This window comes from Phoenix dactylifera, chromosome 14 (assembly GCF_051530095.1).
Source record: "Phoenix dactylifera cultivar Ajwa chromosome 14, Ajwa_hap1_PhDact_Kaust_v1.1, whole genome shotgun sequence".
Classification (NCBI taxonomy): domain Eukaryota; kingdom Viridiplantae; phylum Streptophyta; class Magnoliopsida; order Arecales; family Arecaceae; genus Phoenix; species Phoenix dactylifera.
In genome coordinates, this window is record NC_143203.1 from 8919765 (window position 1) to 8940797 (window position 21033).

At 39.3% G+C, this 21033-nt stretch overlaps 1 non-coding gene across 1 annotated transcript; it reads left to right on the forward strand.

The window, feature by feature from the left end:
• Window positions 1-14859: 14859 nt before the first annotated feature.
• Window positions 14860-14968, forward strand: LOC149751332 (small nucleolar RNA R71). Its single transcript, XR_016398405.1, has one exon. It is a non-coding gene; the product is annotated as a small nucleolar RNA R71 (small nucleolar RNA).
• The last annotated feature ends 6065 nt before the right edge of the window (window positions 14969-21033 follow it).

Sequence of the window (21033 nt, forward strand, 5' to 3'; positions counted from 1 at the left end):
ATTTGCTTGAGAAGCATTGTACAAGAGTTATACACTCATCCTTTTATGTGTTGCCAATAATTGTTAGGTGAGGTGGCATGTAAATTGGTGGGACCGTAGCACCCCACTTGCAACCTAGAGTCGCAAGGTTTTCGTTTCTCTACCAGAGGAGTGTGAGAGATTCGAGGAAATAGTGGAAGGTATATTTGTTTTAAAAGGCCCTAAAACAAACAGAGTTCAAGTACAAAATTCTAACTAGAATCTTTACTCTCTAAGGTTATAAATTTAGCTTCTAAACTCTTAACCCATGTCCTAGAGAACAACCATTTGATCGAATCCAATTATAAAGACTGGCTCTGCAATTTCAAAAGGAGTTTTGAATTGTAAGAAATTAGGGTATGTGCCAGACCATGAAGTCTCCATGTTACCAGTCCATCCGATCACTGATCAGCGTAAGACGCATGACAAGTGGACGAACGATGATAATGAAGTTAGGTGCTACATATAGGCATCCATGTCCAATGAACTACAATGCCAGCATGAGAGTATGAAGACTGCCGGGACATATTGAATCACTTGCAAGAGTTGTATGGTGATCAGAGTCGCGCAGCATGGTTTGAAGTGTCCAAGAGGCTCTTCAAGGCCAAGATGCATGATGGACAGTCTGTCCATGATCATGGTTTGACCATGATAAAAGACTTAGAGGAGCTTGAGAAGCTCGGCATGACCATGCACAAAGAATTGCAAACGGATTTGATCCCGTAATCTCTTCCAGCTTCATATGAACAGTTTATAGTAAACTACCATATGAACAAGATTGTATGCACCAAAACAGAATTGTTAAATAAATTGGTAACTACCGTAGGGACCTTGAAGAGTTCAAGGGGCATTGTTCTCGCTGTCGAGTTGGCTTCTACTTCCAAGAGAGAGTCTACCTGCAAGAAGAAGAAGCCTGCGAAGAAGTAAAAGACCAAGAAAATGCCAAGCAAGGAAGTTCCAAGAAAAAGGCTGATTGCAAGGGAAAGTGTTTCCATTGCATCATGAATGGCCATTGGAAGAGGAACTGTCCTACATGCATGGGAAGCATAAAGAGCAAGAACGGTGACAGACCTTTAGAAGGTATGTCAGATATGCTCAGGATACTTAGGGACTGTTACCTATTGCTAGCAAAAATTTGATTTCTGTATTTTGTTTAGCACAAGAAGAGTTTTGTAAAACTACTGTTCTATTTATTTGAGAAATAAATGGGTTTCACGTAGTTTTATGACTGACAGTCTCTATCACTTACATATGGATGTATCGGTGAATGTATCTGAGCAAGTAGTGAGTGTCATAGGATCAAGAAGATCTAGAGATGAGATAAACCAGAAGTATTTGTGGCACCTCAGACTTGGCCATATAGGAGAAGACAGAATAAACAAATTGGATAAACATGGGCTTTTGGGCTCATTGACTTTCGAGTTATATTCGATTTGTGAATTTTGCCTTCAAGAAAAGATGGCCAAATTATCCTTTGTAGGATATGGAAGAGGTCCACTATGATACTTACCCTAGTACACACTTATATGTGTGGCCCATTCGATGTGCCGGTTAGGGATTGTAATTTTTACTTCATTTACCGATGATTACTCACGGTATGGATATGTGTGTGAGACACAAATCTGAATCTTTTGAAAAGTTTAAATAGTTTAGATATGAAGTAGAAAAACAAACAGAAAAACTCATCAAGATTTTTCGATCGGATCGAGGAGGTGAACACCTTAACAGAGAGTTCCATGATTATCTCAAGGAGAATGGTATAGTTTTACAATGGACCCCTCCTGGTACACCTCAACTCAACGGGGTGTCATAGAGGAGGAATCAAACCCTATTTGATATGGTTAGATATATGATGAGCTTCACTAATTTACCCTTATTTCTTTAGAGAGATGCCCTACTTTCAATAATTTACTTATTGAATAGTGTTTCCTCTAAGTCTGTTCCTACCACACCATATGAGATATGGCATGGTAAGAAGCCGAGTCTTGGTCATCTCAAGATTTGGGGATGTCCGGCCCACGTCAAGCGACAACAGGCGGACAAGTTAGAGGATAGGACAATTAATGCTCGTTTTATTGGATATCCTTAAAGAGTCATTAGGATACGATTTTTCGTCCCAAAGGATCACAAAGTGTTTGTGAGCCTACATGCTATCTTCATGAAAAATAGTTTATTCTTGATAGAGACAGTGGGAGGAAATATGAGCTCTAAGAGAAAGTCTCTGAAGAGCAACGAGCCATTGTGCTTATAGAACCTATTCATATTAAGCCAGTACACATAGTCCCTCCTCCACCTCGTAAATCTAGTAGGTTCTCCCATCCGCCTGAAAGGTACTTAGGTATGCTTACAGAGGATGTAGAGAAAGTGTTCCTCATGGGAGATAGGGATCAAGGTAAGGATCCTAATACCTACAACGAGATGATGTTAGACATCGATTCCGAGAGATGGCTGGAAGCGATGAAGTCAGAGATGGACTCCATGCATTTCAACCAAGAATGGACTTTAGTAGATCCACCAGAAGGTATAGTACCTATTGGGTGTAAATGGATATATAAGAGAAAATTAAGTTCGAATGGCTAGGTAGAGACCTATAAGACAAGGCTAATGGCAAAAGGTTATAGTCAGTGCGAAGGCACTGATTATCGGGATACTTTTTCACCTGTAGCCATGCTGAAGTCCATTCGAATATTGCTTGCTGTTGCAGCATATGATTATAAGATATTGTGATGGTGATTACAAGGTCTGTAAGCTGCAAAGGTCCATTTATGGACAAAAGCAAATATCTCGGAGTTGGAACACTCATTTCAACGATGTAATAAAATCATTTTATTTCATCAAGAACGAAAATGAACCATGTGTTTATAAGAAAGTTAGTGGGAGGGCTATTGCATTCCTTGTATTGTACGTGGATGATATCCTTCAAATTGGAAATGATATTCCCATACTAACTTAGGTCAAGATTTGGTTGTCTAAGAAAGTCTCCATGATAGACTTTGGGAAAGCATCCTATATTTTGAAAATTAAGGTCTATAGAGATAGATCTAAGAGGATACTTGTCCTGTCACAAAATATTACATAGAGGGAGTGCTGAAGAGGTTTGGCGTGGAAACCTCTAAAAGGGGATTATTATCCCTTAGGCATGGGGTAAATCTCTCCAAAAAGATATGCCCCAACACATCTGAAGAGATTCAGCGGATGAGCAAGATCCCTTATGCTTCGGCTATAGGGAGCTTCATGTATACCATGCTATATGCGTGACTTGATATAGTACATGCTGTGAGTGTCACGAGCATATATCATTCAAATCCAGGCAAGAAGCACTGGATAGCTGTGAAGAATAGTCTTAAGTACTTGAGAAGAACTAAGGACATGTTCTTGGTCTTTGGAAGAAGATCAGAGTTGAAGGTAGAAGGATGCACACATATTGATGATAGAAAGTCTACATCAGAATATGTGCAATGGTGGTTCAGTAAATTGGAAGAGTTCCAAACAACCGATTATTGTAGATTCTACCTTAGAAGCTGAATGTTAAGCCATCTCTAAGGGTGCAGTGAAAAACTTCTGGTTCAAGATGTTTATTACTAAGTTAGGTGTAATGTCATCAGATGCCATAACACTCTACTGTGATAACAATGGCACCATAGCACTAGCTAAGGAGCCAAGGTCTCACCAGAAGTCTAAGCACATAGAGCGGCGGTTTAACCTGTTACGCGACTACCTCGAAAAGAAATAAGTAGAGGTACAGAGAGTAGACTCCACAGGCAACGTGCTAGACCCATTCACTAAGTAGCAAAGTCAGTAGAAAACTGAAGCGCATCTTGAGAAGATGGGACTTAGGTTTATGGCTGATTGGCTTTAGTACAAGTAGGAGATTTGTTAGAAGTATACCCTAGAAGCCAATTTGGCTGACGCATTATTATATTCTGGGACATAAATTTGTACTTGACCTAATTATGAATTTATTAAGTTGGGCATTCTTATCATTTATGTTCTTATGTGTCCATGAATCGTCCAAAAAATTAATAAGATGATGACGCATATTCTTAAGAGTTGAGAATTTGAGACATGTGTCATTGGTGATTAATTCCTGAATTACTCCTGATCGATGGATCATCACGAGGACAGTGATCGATCTGCTGAGATTAGTGCACAGATTCTTTCTTTGATGGACGAGTCTTGAGTCCACAGTGTGGGGACACTGGAGCAATTGTGCAAGTGCTTGATAGAGAACAAGGGTACTGAGCGTGACCAAAGCAAGTAGTCACTTGGATGTCTATCCACTCGTCAGTGACTTACTTGATGCTGTAGTTGTATGATTGGTCCTTTGACCAGCGATGCCTCAGCTATTCACGGTGAGGTTGCTGCAGTTTGACGAGCATATAAATATAGACCCTAGCCATTTGGGTTTTTGTGGTGCAGATTGACTGCAGTAGGTTCATTGTAGGAGTAGGGGTGCATCTAGATGGAATCTATCGACCTTGATAGATTAGGAGAGATCCTATGTGATTTATGAGACTGAGTTCGTAAATCCTCGGTCGGGGTAGCATGTACAGTGGAAAAGAAGTTTTCCACTCTCGAACTTAAGTCGAATAAATCTTGACATATGACAGACGATGGGGTTTGACGAGTTATCCATGTCCTCCGTCCTATAGGGATTCACGATAAAAAGACTGTATCATACGATAACTGCACCTAGAGGTTCATCATTCCATTCTGCTGGGTTGCCACTACATGCTGCTAGGTGTCACTGGTGGATGGTGAGACTCACAGGGACTATCTTGATGATCGATGATCCCTGGTGAGTTGAGTTGGAATTGTTCCAATCCATTGAAAGAAGTTTTCAATGATATTGTAATAGAGATTGTAGTATATCTCACTACCAGACAGAATAGACCCTATGGGGTCCCACACATTAGAGGTATTGACCGATCCGATGGTTGAATTGTGATTAGGAATTACAAATAATCAATTTGATTGATAATTGGTTAACCCGCTAAGAGTTAGTGAGTTGAAGAAGAATAATTGCAATCGGATTGCAATTTAATTTAATTAATTGGATTTAAGTAATTGGACTTGATCATGAGTCCTACTTGGAGTAGGATTCTTGGTGTCCTAATGGGATTAGGATTTCAAATTAAATTAGAGTCCTACTTGAAGTAGGATTTCTAAAGTCCTAATTGGATTAGGACTAAAATTGAATAAGTTCTAATTGGATTAGAAGTTCTTAAGTCCTAATTAATTTTAATCTAATAAATTAAGATGGCTCCTAATTGGATTAGGATTGAAGAGTTCAATTGAGTCATGGTTCAATTGAATCCTAATTAGATTAGGATTTGAATGAAAGAAGGAATTGGGTTCACCTAATCCTTTTTAGAAGAGGATTAGACCCTATCTATGTGGCTACACCACCCCACTTAATATGATTAAGTGGGGTGTGATTAAAGAGTCCCATGCCTTTTACGTGAAGAAAAAGGAGGAGGGGCGTACGCCCCTCCTCTTGGCCAAGAGATAAGGTTGGAGCTCCTAAATTTTGGGAGCTCCAACCCTTATCTTAAAAAAATTTAAAAAGTGGGGGCAGCCGTGAGGGATTTTTCCCCCTTGTCTTGGAACGGTGAACAGCACCCATCCCTCTTGGTTTCAGCCGTGAGAGAGTTTTAAAAAGGTCTCATGCGGGCCCGCTTGAAAAATCCCCTCCTTTGGAAATACGTGGGATCTTTCCATCTCCTTTTGAGCCGTGAACCATCTCCTCTCTCTTTGGGTTTTGAACCGCAAGCAACAAGGGAAAATAAAGGAGCCATGAGCAGCAACCTTCTTTTGGTTTTCAGCCGTGAAACAAAGAAAAACTAGGGAGGCGTGCATCCCTTCTTTCTTCCGTTTTCTTTGGTTCCAAGAAAAAGAAAAAGAAAAGGCTGAAGGGCTTTGTTATTTTTCTTTGATCCATCCTTTTTCTTCCTCCTCTCAAGGCAATCAAGAGTTGATTCAAAGGAGAGGATTTCAGCCATCAAAAGCCATCTCTGCAAGGGAGCTAGCACCCCGGGGAGATTCAAAGACTTAGATCGGTCCTCTGCCTCGTGTGGATACCCGTAGTGGCCGGACGCGTGTGCGGCTTCAAGCGAACCTTCCAACAAATCCACGATCATCAGATTTGCGGTGATCATCTACCCGCACAAGGTGAAGATCTGATCTTCCTAATCATGCAGAAAGTATTTAATCCTAATCTATCTACGAATGACGGTTTTTAAAATACGTTCATACGATGAACGGGATCCGTGCATGCCCCTTCCGTTGCGTTCAGAATTTTTCTGCGACGTGCGAGGGATCCCAACATCCAATTCATGGCGCCATCCATTTGATCCATCTCTTTATCCAATGTTGATCTAACAGTCAAAAATGAATGATTTATCAAATCTAATCCAATTAGACTCAAACCAAGCCAATTAGGTGGCAACTCTTGACTAACCCATATTAGAATATGATCTAATCAAATTAGATCAATTAAGAATTAGATTCAAATCCAATTCAAATCAGGGGCTAAGATTTGCAACACCTGCTAGGATGTTTTTCTTGCAAACATGATCTAACCCATTAGACCCTTGATAAGTTTTCTTGTGTGTGACCCATTGGGTTCTATTCTTAGCCAGCAATAGGTGTGAGTGCGAGTTGACCCAACTTGATTAGAACTCTTCTAATCGGTTTAAGTCCAAACTGTGCGAACCCGAACTTAACAATTAGAATCCTTTCTAATTGGTAATCGAATTAAACTCTTTAATTCGATCAAACCTATAAGACAAGATTGACGTCTAGCAACTTGTTATGTCTACCTGAAAAATATGGAATTTAATAGAAATACCGAAAATACCCTTCAGTGGCAAGTTATCATGCAATTCAATCCTTTAATCAAATTGCATCCTGGTGCTCTCGAAAAATTGTTCTCCCAAGTGCAGGAGAATCGCACAAGTAATATAACTCGGGAGTCCGAGGTCGATTCCTCAGGGAACAGTCTATGAAGTATCAGTTTAATTTCAGATTTAATTTCAGTAGTTTAGAGAAACTAATTAATAAATTAAGTTCGATAATATAGAGATGGCTAGGGATCCGGAATCCCCCCTTGACTATATTACTTTCAACAAATAAACTCGACGATTCTCGATTAAGGATCGAATAGATAAAATAGTTTTAATCATGGAATATATCGATTGAATACATGAGCCCAATGTCTAAGCATTCATCGTACTAGTTATGTCTACGACAAATCAAATATCAGAGAGATCCATGCATCGATAAACATAAAAGATGATTAATTTATCTAATAAATAAATATGCGAGAATCATAACATACCAATGGATATTAAACAATTAGAATACAAGTTTAGAGTGTACTTGATGAAAGCAACATGACAAGGGTTCATCCTTCACCCTTTGCCAAAGGAGTTAGCCTCCCATTACAAGCATCACTTCTTCCCTTTTTTTTTTTTCTTTTTCTTTTCGGAAACAGGGCATACCCTGTTTCCTTCTTCTCTTTTCCTTCAACCGCAGCAGCCGACTCCTCTATTCTTCCTCTTCTTCCCACGAATCACCCCCTGTTTTCTTTTTTTTTGTGGGAACAAGAACAACCCCCCCTCTCAGCCGACTACCTCTTATAATCAACTCTCTCCCTCCATGGATCTTCGGAATGCGCTGGAGATCAATGCATTAGAGGCAAACGGCTGGATCTTGGGTGCATGAGGCTGAAGCATTGGAGCTAATCTTGGCCGGATCCGGCGCTGAGAACGGCCGTGATGGAGGAGGCGGACGGCTGGGCGGTGATCTTGGAAGCTGAAGATTTGATTGCAGAGAAGAGCTGGGAGCAAACGGAAGAAGAGGATGGCACGGGATGCTTCACGGGCTGCCGGGACGCTTCACGGACAGCGGGGAGTGATCGCGGGCGGATCAGGAGGCTGGAAATGTGGAGCGGATGCGGAGGGATGGCTGGGCGATCATGAATCCGGAAGACGCGTGGATGGATCGCGATCTCTTCCGGATTGCCGCTGGGAAGCTTCTGGGACGTGTGAGCTGATCACGGCTGGATGTTGCTTGATTCGGAGGAGCTGGGACGCTAGAACGGAGGAGGCACGATCGTTGGAACGGAGGAGAAAGCTGGGCATTGATCACGGAACCTACGGGAGGAGCGTACGGCTGAGAATCAAGAAGCTAGGATGCTCGCGATCGCGGGAGCTGAAGCGCGGACGAGTTAATTGTGGGGGAATTGGACGTTGGTTCGTGGACGCCGTGACTCACTTGCGGGGGGGATAGGTTGCACGCGGGTTCCATCGGAATGAGATGCACGGGCTACTGGGAATCGGTTGCAGTGAACTGAACGGCTGAACTTAGCCTCCTTCTAGTGTGCAACTGGGGTTGACCCATACGATTGGCTAGTCATCCGCGGAGATGCATCTTTTTTGACCCGATGCGCATTTTTGTTTTGATTTACGATCACCTGCACCCTACAAAAATATAATATTAATACAATACTTTTATTATTATTTATTAGCAATAATATTAATTTAAGTAATGTGTAAATCGCACTTTTGTGCTCTCATCACACCCCCCAACTAGCTTATTGCTAGTCTCTAGCAATTAACGGGCAAATGAAAAAAAAAAAATGAGAGTGCAAAAGGTGTGGTTTAAACTATGACTTTTTATTGAAGCTAAAGATACAAAACTAAGATACGTACCCATTTTCGTAGGGCATCACGGTTGCACTTAGCACGTGCAACAAGCCGTTAAACCCCTAGGTTACTCTAGTGGACGAGTGTTGTCTCGTGAAAGTTTGTAGGGATGTTACCCACAAACATCATGAATGATATGACATGCGGTCCTAAATTCTAAGCTAATACCCATGTAATTAATATATATTTTCAAGCATGGCAACTATCAAAGCAAGGGAAAATATGAAAGTGTAGTGTGCATAAAATAGTATGACTTTCTCAGAGTACTAATACCTCCACCACAACATGGTACCGCTTGAATTTTAGGTGTACTACTCAAGTTCACAAGTGTTTACTACAGTTTATTAGGGCCTAATCCATCAAATTTTCGGAATATCTCATGTTGTCTAAAATTGTCAAGAATGGTTCGCATAAAAAGAAGGAGCTATCAATCCCAACTAAATATCCAAAGTACACAAAAGTCCAATACAATGGAGTCAAACCAGCCATTACCACATGTCACTGGGTTCAGCCCGACCAACCTTATTCATGCTGCTTTTTTTTTTTTTTAATATGGTGATTACAATAGTCCAACCCCCTTAGGCTCTAGCAAGGTCCATGTAGCGAGTTTTCGGCCAATGACTCCTGATCCAGTTGGCTCAAGGCATTAGGTGAAACACCCCTCGGGCTTAATTACTCGAACCAGACTACGCCACGAGGTTAGACTTGTCATCTCCTCATTTTATTATTATTATTATTATTATTATTATTTTTCAAAATAGAGAAGGTAAACTAGACCACATAATGTGACTGCAACGTGACTATAGGTTAACCAAGGTCGGAACATAAGGCACTTAGATGATCTAGCCGGGGTATTCAACCTCTATCTTTATGTGAAAACCAAATCAAGAACTTTATAGTACGGACAAGGATACTCGTACATCTTTTACAGATATGGCTTAATAAAAATACATTAAACAAATGTGAACTCCTGAGGCCTTCCTATAATCATTAAATACATGTGCAGGGATCTAATAATAGGTCTCTGATCAATCATAGTACGCATGTACTCCTTGCCTTAATAGTTGCACAAACTCAATATGAAAATACATGTGCATTTGCTTAGAAAAGAATGCAAAAACAAGTTTATTTTTTTATTATTATTATATTTTTTTTATGGTAAAATATTTCCCTCCCTCCAACTTAAACATTGCAATGTCCTCAACGTAATAGATACAAGAAAATAATATTGGAGAGAAGAGGAATACCTTGAGCTGTTGACATCCAGAAAATAAGACCTACAAAACTAGAAAAATAATTCTAACTAATATACACATACCTTTGCCTTCATGTTCAGTCATAAGAAGGCTCCCCCAAGAGAAAGGAGTCCTCTTCATCTGCAAAATTCTCAAGAAAAGGTTTTAACCTGTGTCCATTTATCTTAAAAATTTTACCATCCCGTGGATTCTCAATCTCAACCGCTCCATGTGGAAAAACAGTTTTTATAATGTAAGGACCTGTCCATCTCGATCGCAACTTACCAGGAAACAGATGTAAGCGGGAATCATATAAAAGAACCTTTTGCAAAGGTTCAAAAGATTTTTTTAAAATTGATTTATCATGTAAGATCTTCATTCGTTCTTTGCAAATTTTAGCATTGTCATAAGCATCTCTGTGGATCTCATTAAGCTCGTTCAATTGCAATTTTCTAGCTAGACCGACATCTTGTAAATCAAAATTCAATTTTCTAATTGCCCAATACGATTTATGTTCTATTTCTACGGGCACATGACATGCTTTTCCGTAGACTAGCCGGTAGGGAGACATGCCAAGAATGGTTTTGTATGCAGTACGATAGGCCCATAATGCATCTGATAGTTTCAAGGACCAATCCTTTCGTAATGGGTTCACCGTTTTTTCTAAAATATGCTTGATCTCCCTATTGGCTAATTCTACTTGGCCACTAGTTTGCGGGTGATATGGGGTAGCAACTCTGTGGGTGACACCATACTTTTTTAATAATGTCTCAAAAGGCTTATTACAAAAGTGTTTTCCACCATCACTAATTATGACCTTAGGCATCCCAAATCGTGAAAAAATATTTTCCTTTAAAAACTTCAGGACGGGTTTGTGATCATTGGTCTTACAAGCGACAGCTTCTACCCATTTGGACACATATTCGACCCCAACTAAAATATACTCATATCCAAAAGACGGTGGAAATGGGCCCATAAAATCGATGCCCCATATATCAAAAATTTCAATAGCAGTAATGGGCTGAAGAGGCATCATTTGCCTACGAGTTAGACTCCCAACACGTTGACATGGGTCACATGTCCTACAGAATTCGTGGGCATCTTTAAATAGTGTAGGCCAATAAAAACCATATTGCAACACCTTAGTTGTTGTTTTCTTAGAAGCAAAGTATCCACCACAAGCATCAGTGTGACAGAAAGAGAGTACAATTTGTATATCATGATCTGGTATGCATCGTCTAAAAATTTGGTCATTGCAATGTTTAAATAAATAGGGTTCGTCATAGTAATAATTCCTCACTTCGTGCAAAAAAAATTTTCTATCTATTGACCCCCAATGCTCCGAAATCCGGTTTGTAACAAGAAAATTTACAATATCTGCATACCATGGCATACTAGAAAGTGCAAATAACTGCTCTTCAGGGAATGAGTCCTTGATGGAAAACTGTGGCACTGAATTATGAAAAACTAGCCGTGATAAATGGTCAGCAACCACATTCTCTACTCCCTTTTTATCTTTAATAGTGATGTCAAATTCTTGGAGTAGAAGTATCCATCGTATTAAGCGTGGTTTGGCCTCTTTCTTATCCAGCAAATATTTTAACGCTGCATGGTCTGTGAAGATAACAATAGGAGCACCAAGGATATAAGAGCGAAATTTATCTAAGGCAAATACTACTGCAAGCAATTCCTTCTCGGTGGTGGTGTAATTCATTTGAGCATCATTTAAGGTTTTGCTTGCATAGTAAATGACATATGGCTTATTATCCTTGCGTTGTCCTAGGACAGCTCCGATCGCATAGTCGCTAGCGTCGCACATAATCTCAAAAGGTAATGACCAATCGGGTGGTCGCACAATGGGTGCAGTGCTAAGCATAGACTTCAACTTTTCGAATGCCTCCTGACAGGTTTCAGTCCAATTGAACGGTGTATCAAGGGACAGGAGGTTACATAATGGTCGAGCTATGACACTAAAGTTCTTGATGAACCTCCTATAAAATCCGGCGTGACCCAAAAATGATCGAACATCTCTAACCGTCTTGGGTGCAGGTAGCTTAGCAATTAAATCGATCTTAGCTCTATCTACTTCCATGCCCTTCGATGAAACAATATGTCCTAGGACAATTCCCTTTGGTACCATGAAGTGGCATTTCTCCTAATTCAATATCAAATTCTTTTCTATACATCGAGCTAAGACTGCTTGTAAATGTGACAAGCAATCATCAAATGAATCACCAAAAACGGAGAAGTCATCCATGAACACTTCCAAAAACTTCTCGTTCATGTCTTCAAAGATGCTGAGCATGCATCTTTGGAATGTTGCAGGTACATTACACAACCCGAATGGCATTCGTCGGAAAGCAAATGTGCCAAAAGGACAAGTGAAGGTAGTCTTCTCTTGATCTTCTGGTGAAATTTCAATTTGATAATATCCCGAATAGCCATCGAGAAAACAATAGAAATCATGCCCTGCAACTCTCTCCAACACTTGGTCTAGAAAGGGTAGAGGAAAGTGATCCTTTCGTGTGACCAAATTCAGCTTTCGGTAGTCAACACACATGCGCCAACTCGTCGGGACATGAGTTGGAACTAGTTCACCTTGTTCATTTTCTACCACCGTCAAACCCGACTTCTTAGGAACGACTTGAGTAGGGCTTACCCACTTGCTGTCGGAAATTGGATAAATAATACCCACGTCAAGCAACTTGAGGACTTCTGCCTTAACCACATCTCTCATCGTAGGATTCAACCTTCGTTGCATTTGCCTTGTGGTTTTGGCATTGTCCTCCAAATATATCCGGTGCGTGCAAACTAAGGGGCTAATCCCCTTCAAGTCGGCAATAGACCACCCTAAAGCTCCTTTATGATTCTTTAGAACACCAAGTAATATTTTTTCTTGGTCATGATTAAGATCAGACGAGATGATTATAGGGTAAGTGTCCTCGGGTCCAAGAAAGGCATACTTGAGTTCCTTCGGTAAAGGTTTTAACTCGAGTTTAGGCACTTGCTCATGGGATGGTACTATCTTTGCTTCTCGAGGTGGCAACTATTCAAATTTTTCTACTTTTGGTCTCCACCCATTGATCATCATGGCGTTCGAAAAATTCATACTAGGTTTGACCAACAAATCATCTTCATTGGTGCCATTAGAACACCAATCAATTAAACTATCGCCGGATGGATCGTTAAATACTTCAGCTAACAAATATTCCTCCGCGATGGTTTCAACCCAATCAACCTCCTTACTCTCTTCGGGATCATTAGGTTGTTTGCACACATTAAAAATGTTCAGTTCTAAGGTCATGTTACCAAAAGAAAGCTTCAAGACGCCATTCCTACAGTTAATCAATGCATTAGAAGTTGCAAGGAATGGACGTCCTAAAATGACCGGAATTTGAGACTGTGAGTTCGAAGCCGGATGTGTGTCCAATACGATAAAATCGACAGAAAAGTAGAACTTGTCTACTTGGACTAATACATCCTCGACAATCCCCCTTGGAATTTTAACTGACCTGTCAGCTAATTGTAAAGTGACGGAGGTTGGCTTCAACTCACCTAAACCAAGTTGCTCATATACAGAATATGGCAACAAATTCACACTTGCCCCTAAATCTAACAATGCTCGCTCTATCCTAAAGTCGCCTATGATGCATGAAATGGTTGGGCAACTTGGATCTTTATATTTAGGGAGAATGTTGTGCTGCAAAATAGCACTCATATTTTCAGTTAAAAATGCCTTCTTCTTAACATTTAATCGGCGTTTGACAGTACACAAGTCCTTCAAAAATTTGGCATATGAGGGTACTTGTTTGATTGCATCAAGAAGAGGTATGTTGATCTTTACTTGTTTAAAAAGCTCAAGAATTTCAGAATTAGGTTCGAGCTTTTGCAATGGCTTTAACCGTTGTGGAAAAGGTGGAGGAAAAGGACATTCAACTTTCTTGGTAGAAGTTGGGACCTCAACTTCTTCTTTGTCCCTTTCATCGACTTTGGGAGTATCAGAATTAGAAGTGACCTGCGGTCTCAATGGGGCGGTCTGATCAATGACTCTCTCATTACGCAAAGTCATGATGCTCTTTGCATGTTCTGTATGCGAACTAGAAGGAGCCGTATTATTACTACCGTGCATTTGTGGGTTAGGTTGGGGTTGAGCTGGAAGCTTACCCTTCTCTTGGGTTCTTAGGACGGTAGTCAACATTGACAATTGGTTCCTTATGTCTTCAAAATTTCGAGTATTTTGAGCATTGATATTAGCTTGACCTTGTAGAAAAGTTTGTATGGATTGCAAGGTATCCTCGATATTTGGCTTTTGAGAAGGTGATGGTGCATAAGTAGGATGTGCAGGTGGAGGAGCTGAATGGTGTGACTGTTGAGGATGATCGTTTCTCCACCTAAAGTTTGGATGATTCTTCCAACCAGGGTTATAGGTATTCGAGTATGGATCGTTATAAGGCTTTTGGTAGGAGTTCATAGCATTTGCTTGATCGTGCAAGACTTCCTTGAATGCCGGTATGGTGGGGCAATCTGTAGTGGTATGACCCAACATATCGCAGATACCACAACACTCGTTTCTAAGCTCTATAGTCTTGACAGGCTCAACCTTCCTAAGCTCAATTTCTTCTACCTTCCTAGTGAGGGCTGCCATTTTAGCATGAAGATCATCCTCAGTTCTGAGGTTGTAAAGGCCTCCCTGTACAGAGCTAGTAGGTTTAGGCAAAGACTTATTGTTTCTATCCCCATTATCCCAAAGTTGGGCAGTCTCAGCAAGGGAATCCAAATACTCCCATGCCTCATCAGGGTGTTTTTATAAAAATCTACCATTGCACATGGTCTCTACAAACTGTTTCAACTGTGGAGATAAATCTTCATAAAAGAAGCTAATGGTTCTCCAAGTTTCGAATTCGTGATGAGGGCATGAGAGAAGAAGGTCTTTAAATCTTTCCCAACATTCATAAAATATTTCATTATCTTTTTGTTGGAAATTGCTGATATGTCTTTTCAAAAAGTTGGTCCTTTGTGTGGGGAAGAACTTCTTTAAAAATTCTCTCTGCATATCTTGCCAAGTTCTTATTGATCTAGGTCGCAAAGAGTTTAGCCATGTTTTGGCCTTATCCTTTAGAGAGAAAGGAAACAATGTCAGCTTGAGGACATCCTCGGTGACGTTTGGCACTCTAAATGTAATGCTCAATTCTTCAAAATTCTTTAAATGAAGATACGGACTCTCAGATTCTAACCCGTGAAACTTGGGCAGCAATTGAATTACCCCGAGTTTGATGTCAAAATGTCCTACATTATCAGAAAAAATTATGCATGAAGGCTGACTAGTCCTAGCCGGTTGTAGGTATTGTCTTAGGGTCATAACATGGGGTTCTCATTCTCGATTGTGGTGACTCTCCACATCTTCATTTAAATCAGCCATCTCACAAGGTGTGAGATACTGCGAAGGAATTTCAGGGATGTGTCCTAAGGGATGATCTAAAGTTGTACGACTTAATCGACCAGTGTCGTCCCTATTCCACTTTAACATGCAAAATATTTCCCTCTCTTTTTTTTTATTTTATTTTTTTTAAAATATAAGTACCAACTAAAGATAACCTAAAACGACATCCTAAAACAAAAATTTATTCACAATCAAATATGCAACAAAACATTACACCTCAATTTCTAATATTTTTCTTAAATTTCTAGACAGCTCCTAACTGGTTTGAAGAGGGCACCTAAGCCTCCAATTCGGTCTAATGAACCGAGTTGACCAGGTAAGCTCCCAGGTAAGTGGAGGGATCACGATGCGTTCGCAAAGGTCCCACTTAAAACCCACTTGCCTCGAACAGATGAACTGTCTCCCTTATAGGGACAAAGCTTGCCTATACATCAACTAAGCCACAGAGCGAAATTGGTGCAACTTTCGGTGGTCTTCGTCCTATTGAGGTCGAATGTCCTTAGGGGTCAACGTCTAGTTGATTTTAGTTAAGCTTAGGATATTTATGCACTGGGGTGATTTTTGGGCTAAGGACGAGTGATGAAATTCCGACCTTATCTTTTTTAATGGGTTCAGCCCTTAGAATATTTTATGCTGATGCCTTATACTATATGCAACAATGAAGAGTTTTTTTTTAATATTTTATGACATGACATTAAATTTCATTGAATAGGTAATCAAGCAAATTATTTATTTTTTTAAAAAAAATTTATGAGTTGAAGTTTGAAATTTGAATTCTGAAATTTGAAATTTAAAATTTGAAATTTTAGGTTTTCCTCTTTTTTTTTTAATTTTTGAATAATCACCCTTGATCTTCTCTTAAAGTTTTTTTTTTTATTGATTTTCAATTAGCGATATAATAACAATAAAATTCTGATTCTAAAAAAAAATTAAATGCAGAAAATTCAAAACAAAAAGCAGCAAGGTTTCGTATTAATCTAACGGTCTTAGAAGTCTCAGAATGTCAATCAGACTGTTTCGATTATTGAAAAATATGTCTTTCACTAGCTGACCAAATTTGAGTCCAATCAGACGGCTAATTTATATGCTATCAGAGTTTGATGCAGACTGTGCAGAGAATTAAAAATATTAGTAAAGATTTATTTTTTTTTCCAAAAGAAAAATACTAACTACTAAGGTAAAAATTAAATCTAAAATTATACTAATAACTCAGCCGTTCCCCGGCAACGGTGCCAAAAATTTGGTGCTCTCGAAAAATTGTTCTCCCAAGTGCAGGAGAATCGCACAAGTAATATAACTCGGGAGTCCGAGGTCGATTCCTTAGGGAACAGTCTATGAAGTATCAGTTTAATTTCAGATTTAATTTCAGTAGTTTAGAGAAACTAATTAATAAATTAAGTTCGATAATATAGAGATGGCTAGGGATCCGGAATCCCCCCTTGACTATATTACTTTCAACAAATAAACTCGACGATTCTCGATTAAGGATCGAATAGATAAAATAGTTTTAATCATGGAATATATCGATTGAATACATGAGCCCAATGTCTAAGCATTCATCGTGCTAGTTATGTCTACGATAAATCAAATATCAAAGCAATCCATGCATCGATAAACATAAAACATGATTAATTTATCTAATAAATAAATATGCGAGAATCATAACATACCAATGGATATTAAACAATTAGAATACAAGTTTAGAGTGTACCAATGTATCTAATAAGTCCTACGAACACCTTTTGTTCATTAGGAAGGTAGAAGTAATAACCCCTAGTTTCCTTGGGGTACCCTACAAAATAACACTTATCGGACCTAGGACCAAGTTTGTCAGTTTGAGAACGTTTAACATAAGCCGGACATCCCCAAACCCTAAGGTATGAAAGTGTCGGCTTACGCCCAGTCCATATCTCATATGGAGTCTTCTCAACAGACTTACTTGGAACCTTATTTAGTATTATACACGCAGACTCTAAAGCATAACCCCAAAAAGATAGAGGCAGACTAGTAAACCCCATCATGGATCGAACCATGTCTAACAGAGTTCGATTCCTCCTTTCGGATACACCATTGTGCTGAGGTGTTCCTGGAGGGGTCCATTGTGAGAGAATCCCATTCTCCTCTAGATAAGTCAAGAAATCACCGGAAAGGTATTCTCCTCCTCGGTCTGACCGAAGGATCTTAATACTCTTTCCAGTCTGTTTTTCTACTTCATTACGAAATCGTTTGAACATTTCAAATGATTCCGACTTATGCTTCATCAGATAGATATACCCATACCTGGATAGGTCATCTGTGAAGGTTATGAAGTAGGCATAACCACCTTTGGCACTTACGTTCATAGGTCCACATACATCAGTATGTATGAGGCCAAGAACATCGCTGGCTCGTTCACCCTTTCCAGAAAAAGGTGACTTGGTCATCTTACCCAGAAGACAGGATTCACAAGTTGGCAATGATTCACAATCATTGATTTCTAAAATGCCTTGTTGGGCTAACCTGTTTATCCTGTTTTTATTTATATGACCTAACCGGCAATGCCATAAATAGGCTTCATTGACATTATCTAACTTAGGGCGTTTATTAGAGGTGTACATTACATTCACAGGCAATGATAGAGTATAAATGCCATATTTCATTTGTCCACTGAAAATTTTAGTATCATTCAAAATGATATCACAAAATCTTTCATTTATATAAAAGGTATAACCATTCTTGGCCAAAAAGCCTACAGAGATGACATTCATCAAGAATGCTGGACAAAAGTGACAATCATCTAACATAACTACTCCAGACTCAAAAAACAACTCAATGACTCCTAAAGCTAGGACTGGAACAAATCTTCCATCACCAACATTTAGGAATCGATCGCCGTTCTTGAATCTTCTACTTACTTGAAGTCCCTGCAAAGAATTGCAAATATTAATTGGACTTCCGGTATCCAATACCCAGGTAGTAGAATCATAAACAGAAAAATTACAAGGTGTTATCATATAATTACCTTGTGCAGCAACTGTTTGCTGCATTTTCTTCTTTGGCCTGTTTGGATCAAGGGATGCTAAATAAGCCGGACAGTTCCGCTTCCAGTGACCCTGCTTCTTGCAGAAGAAGCATTCTGCCTTACTCTGATCAGATTTCTGCTTCATAGTCTGTTTGGGCTTAGAGACCCCAGCACGAGCTTTCTGCACCTTCTTCTTCTTTCCTTTCTTAAAGGAAGAAAGTCCTGCAGAAGTCCCACCTACCACATTCACCGACTCCTTTTTGAGTTGGTGATCCTTCTCATAGGTCTGCAGTAAACCTAGCAAACCATGATAGGATACTTCAGGTTTAGTCATTCTATAATGACTAAGGAAGGTCAGGTAGGACTTGGGAAGTGAATTCAAAATGGCATCCTTGCCCAATTGCTCGTGCAAAGGAAAGCCAAGTTTACTTAGGCGATCGATTTGTTCGACCATGTACAATACATGATCGGTGACCGATGCCCCTTCCCTCATGCGGGCATTGAATATAGCGCAGGAGGTCTTATGTCGTTCAACATCATCAGGTGTGCCGAAAGACTCCTTCAACATTTGAAGGATTTCCACTGGCTGCGCTTCCTCGAATTTACGACTAAACTCGTCATTCATCGAGGCCCTCATGATGCAACGCACTGTAGTGCAATCGTTGAGCCACTTCTGATAAGCGTCTCTGATTGCACGTGGTGCATTGGCTGCAGGTTCCTCAGGTGCAGGATCCGATATCACATACAGGATCCGCTCATGCTCTAATACTATTTTCATCTTTCGATACCAGCTATCGAAGTTAGGTCCATTAAGCTTATCATTGTCTAATAGTGTTCAGAGGGACAATGAGTTAGCCATATCTGAAAAATAAAGAAAAAATCCAACTAATCAGTATATGATTTATTTAATCCTAAAGACTTGGACTTTAGTCTAAAGTTTTCTCCCACTATTTTAATCGAATTAATAGCCTCTACCTTTAATTCGAGGAATTACTTTAATTCCTTAGCGGGTACTAGAATCCACATGGACTGTATACAGGCCCGAGGAAAGCTCGGCCAACCCATATGCATCTAAGGGTAGGTACATTACCAATTATTTCTCTAAATAATTTCTAGTATTTTATTTTGCCCCAGGTGGTAATCAGTAGGCGGAGGCCTCCACTGAAAATCCTGGTCAGATCCAACCATTAATGAACTAACTCGATGACACTGCCTAATGTATGATCAGGCCCGAGGAAAGCTTGGCCAACCTAATCACAATCAGATAGCTCAAAGAGCTATCATATAATGAAGGATAATTCCAATATTCAGATGAACACCAGACGGAAGCGTCCTGCATGTCCAACTGAAATACTGGACCAATTATCATCCATTTTAATGGGAGGCTATGACCTAGTTATCTATATAACTATATCATTTTAAGGACCTAATAATTTAGAAGATTTTAGAGAGACCGATAATTCTATATCCTCCCACTGACTGCACTGAGTCATATAGAGAACATAGAATTTCATTGGTCTATGGACATCTAAATCAGTCATACTGATTTCCTTATTGACATGGGTGAGTACCAAGTCTCAAGATATCTAAATCAAAGCTTGAACGACCACATTGGCCAGGTAAGAGAGATCACGGGAGGGTTCCGCCATTAACCGTCTTTCCTAGACACCAACCGAGTTGGCCAGGAAAGAGGTAGCCCCAATTAATAACCGTAGATCCAACTTGCCTTAGACACCAAATGGTATGTCAAGTTGATTTAGATAGTCATTGAGAACTCAGGCTCGACCACTGAGCCACAATCAGATCCAATTGAAGTGTTTGGACATGATCAACTAAACTATTGAGTTTGATCAAATTAGAAAAATGAATTTAGTCTAATACAACTATTGATTCCAATTCAATTCTAACATTAGGTCTAACCTAATCAACTAATCTGATTGTGCTAACCCATGCCCCAAAACCTATGTTCAAATTTAAATTTTAATTCGAATTTCAAATTTTGAATTTTAAATCTTTATTTGAAATTCAAATTTTAAATTTTAAAATCAACATTTAATTCTTTATTAAATGTATTATGATCATGGATTCAAGATGTCAATTTATTCCAAATATAAACAATTTATATTTAAACTTTGTGGTCATAATAAATTTAAAACTGAAATTTCATAAACATCAATTATGAATAATTTCACAAAAATAAACTATTTATTTTATGATACAAATTAATCTCAATTTTGTGCTAGGACAACCTTTTCACTATAAGGGGTTAACCTTATAGCAGGACAACCTTATAATTCAGCACAAGATTGATATTTTATCAATAAATCTAGATCTAATCTAAATTTAAAAATTAAATCATGCATAATTCTAGATATTATAGGCCAATTCCATCGGCCAACCTGGCTCTGATACCAGTTGAAGGAAAAATATCCCGCAAAATCCGATAAAATCGGATGCCAGGTCAGAAAATCAGTTTTAAAATTTTATCTATTTATTTATAATAGGTATAAATAAATAACATAACTATATTATGTTTACCATACCTCGATCCCGCAGCGGAAGATGGTCAAGGTACTCAGGAACAGAATCTGGTACAGGGCCAAGTGCTGGATCAGATACTGGATCAGATGC